This window comes from Columba livia, chromosome 6 (genome assembly GCF_036013475.1).
Source record: "Columba livia isolate bColLiv1 breed racing homer chromosome 6, bColLiv1.pat.W.v2, whole genome shotgun sequence".
Lineage (NCBI taxonomy): Eukaryota > Metazoa > Chordata > Aves > Columbiformes > Columbidae > Columba > Columba livia.
In genome coordinates this window covers 5,731,609-5,735,220 of record NC_088607.1, presented here as the reverse complement: position 1 = coordinate 5,735,220, position 3,612 = coordinate 5,731,609, and the positions used below count along the sequence as shown (strand labels likewise).

Genomic DNA, 3,612 nt, shown 5'->3' with positions numbered 1-3,612 from the left:
GTAAGAAAGTAAACATTCAAACGTTTCAATTTTATTATATAAACCATGAAGATTTTAAAACCTCCATGTTTAAATGGTCCTTTTTGTATGTTCCCTTTAACAGTGCTGGAGTTTTTTGCTGGCTCTGGCCACTTTTTGGATCTTCCCTCATTGACTCTAAATTAAAGAAACAAAACAAAACAACAAACAGCAACAACAAAAACAAATGAACAAACAAATGAAGCAGAGAGAAAGAAAAATAAAGGAAACAGTTCTGTGCATTTTAACTATTTAATCCCTTCTTTTGATATTTGCTCTGTACTCCCCGGATTTACAGTCTACTGTTTCACAGTGCTGTACTGAAATACAAGATATACAGAAGAAATGGGACATTAGTGTGGTCACAGTTATGTGACTTGAAGAAATGACTGGAAAAAGCAGAGCAATCCCAATTAAATATGTGAAGGAAAATATAATTTTTCAGGCACCTTTGTATAGAAAATGTCCAGAGGTTTACAGTGAAAAACCTTGTGTTTTTGATAAATTCAGGTTTTAAATGTAGTTTTGTTTTTTGTTTTTTTTTCTCATTTTTCAGCTACACCAATGAATAGAGAATAAAAGTGAAGACATTCCCTGCAGGTATTTCAAGGTAAAAACCTCCTCGGCATTTTAACAGATGTTCTGCATTCACACAGCATGCAGCCCAAATGCTGGCACTGTGGCAGTGACTGGCGTCTTCTAGGAGCTCCTTTCCACATACATCACTCATCTAGATATCAACTTTACTTGTCACAGGTAAAAAGCTGATAGAAAACTCTATTTTTTTTTGCTAGATCCTGCTAAGATATATTCAAGCGTACAGTGTTTAATAATTATGTACTCTTGGAAAAAGTACCAAGATTAAATCAGCGAACTAGAGGATATTAAGCATAGGAAAAAAATACCCTGGGCAGAAAGCAAGCTTCCAGATGGACTTGACCTTCACAGCTGTGTCTTGAACCTCCTGCTTAGGTTGGACACTTAAGAAACTCAGTTAAGTTCATAGCGTCCATCAGATCCAGCTGATGCTCTTGTGTTATAGTTTAACTGGTGACCTGGAAGAGCGGCCTCCATGGGTGCATGACTGATATCTAAAATAACAGGAACTTCCTATTTATCTGTAAATAGTTACAGCTTTCTGTGCTGTGCTTGTTTTCTTCTGAAGGAACTGCAATAAGCAGATACCGTGGTGGTGTGTTTTAACCCTATAGTCAGCTGTAGACCTTGTCGTCCTGTCAAATATAACAGACTTCACCAGGTTTATGAGGAATTTCTTCCAATAATTCCTCCTGAAATGGAAGCAATGGTTCAGAATCTCATGACTGACTCTGTGAACTTAACTCATATCATCACTAAAATAAGTTTGTTTGCAGAGATTTTCTTTGTATTTACTTTTCCAAACAAAGGAAATTCTTTGTCATTTTTTTTTTTTTTTTATATTGTGACATTTTCTTGGGAGATTCAATTGTATATTTTTACTTTCTGTTTTTTTGTCTGTATGTTCTCTGTGAGGCACAGAATATCCAAAACAATGTACAAACCAAGCTTTTCCTTCTCAATGACACGCAAGTCTCCAAAAGCATCTCCCGTGCGTGTGCACTTGGGGCTGCGTTGTTTTGCTGGAATTCTATAGAAGTGCTCATGGATTCAGGGTTTCCATGTTTTGGGGTGTTTAATTTGATACAAATAGGTGTTAACTATCCATGTCCTTGCCATTTGCTTTGCTAAAATCTGAAGATATCTATTTCAAATTGAAAAATCTTAACGCATCACTTGAAAATACTGACTGACCAGTATAGTTCTGTCTTTTGCAGCTGCAATATGCTATATTGTCTGAAAAGTGAATGATTCATTAGTTGTTTTGACATATTCTCATGACAGTTTCATATTTTTGTACTCTGCCAAGGGCTTACAGTGTAAAACTAACAGAAGCTTTCCTATACATTCAGAAAAAAAGCCTGGAAGGAAGTTCTTAGTGATTGCTCTATTTACTCTTGAATATGATGATACAAAGAAAGCATTTTCTAGCAGTGCATGGGATATGCATGCGATAAGGAAGTTTTTCCTGAGGCTCCCAGCTCAGCCTATGATCACAGCAGCATGGAAGGGATTGGGATCCTTTATCACATACAACCACTGCAGGGTTTTGTGAAGTAGTTCAACTTTGAATGTGGACAAAATTATATTTAAAATGAAGATTTTTTTGGACAGAAGTTACATGAGCTAATCCTTATAAGTTATAACATATGCCATACCAAGTAGAATGTAACATATTAAAACTTTGGAAACCCATTAAGATCCATGACATTTAACCCAGTTTAATTTTTTGAAACAGCTTTTATGAAATAACAGTAAATTCAGCTTTTCCAGCACGATGCCTGTGTGTAATAGAATCATCTGTTAGTGTGACTGATGATCCTACAGGGCTTGAGGAAAGAGGTTCTAGCAATTATGAATCCTGATTTGTGAGCAAACTGGCATACATCAGGAGAGCCTGTCTCTAGCTTTGTGTCCCATCATGTATTCCCATGCAAAGAGATGTGATTTAACCCAGAGCCAGAGACTTTGGTGCACAAATACCAGTCAGATAACTCCTTTAAGTTGGGGTCTATCTCATGTGAGGATTACTCTGCTGCAGACTTCTCAACTGCAGAGCATGGATAGGTCTCATTAATTCCTGGAAATAATATCAGCCAGAGAGCAGAGCTTAAAGTAAAACTTTTTCTAGGTTTCAGAGACTGAATTCAGTCTGGATTTGTGGCAGAAGTAACAACACAATAGAAAAAATTGTATTCAGTCTAGAAAAATGGTTGGTCTTAGTCAGTGGCCCAGTGCTGTATTTAGGACCGATGTCATTATGACCGTGTAAGAGGGATTTCTGTTCCATTTTATTCCACACTGACCTGCTAATTAAAGGTGTTAAGCTGACAAAGGAAACCAGAAATTGTTTGTGAAAAAATGGGGTGTTGATGTCCTGTTAGTTGTGACTCTTAGGTGGTAAAATGGGATGGTACTGTACATTGAAAGGTACTGAAGAAAACTGATCCTAGAAGGACACAGCCCTAAAGTCAAAAGAGAAATCTGGGTAGAAGTAGCTTAACTGTGTTACTGTTTCACTATATCTATATATCCCTAATGCTGTTGTAAGTAGAAGCAATTGGCTGTGGCACATTCCCATGGTTGGTGTCTTTGAAGGACTTAACTAGAGATGTTAAACAGGAGAACCCAATGGGTAGAAATATGGGAGAAGATACTTCGATGTAACAGTGGCATCTTGGCTTTGGTTATTCTTTTTTTTCTCTACCCAGTCTTAAAGTCGTACAAACATCAGAATGAGGTCTCTGAGGAAAGGACACTGAAGAGAGGATGACTGCAAGTGCGTGCCGGAGAAATGGAAAAGAGCGTGCTGGAGTCTACAAGTGGTTAGGAAGACGAAATCACCGTGGTGGACCACAGGTACAGCATTCTGGTTTGTGATATTCAGTTCCAGGTATAATGCGACCTCCTGTTTTCCCTGATATTGCTATCTATGAAGGCAATAGGATTGAGCAGCTTTTTAAGGTGTTTATAATAGCACGGTAGAGTTAGACACAA

The 3,612-nt window shown here is 37.6% G+C and overlaps 1 long non-coding RNA gene across 22 annotated transcripts in view; it reads left to right on the top strand.

Moving 5' to 3' along the window:
* The window catches only part of LOC110361046 (uncharacterized), an 80,577-nt gene that overhangs the window by 29,338 nt on the left and 47,627 nt on the right, over positions 1-3,612 (top strand). For 19 of the 22 annotated variants that reach the window (XR_010473394.1, XR_010473393.1, XR_010473405.1 and 16 more), the window contains one exon: positions 575-3,474. This is a non-coding gene — a long non-coding RNA (uncharacterized LOC110361046). The remainder of the gene's footprint in view (positions 1-574; positions 3,475-3,612) is intronic. The other 3 variants (XR_010473403.1, XR_010473391.1, XR_010473387.1) reach the window with 3 other exon arrangements.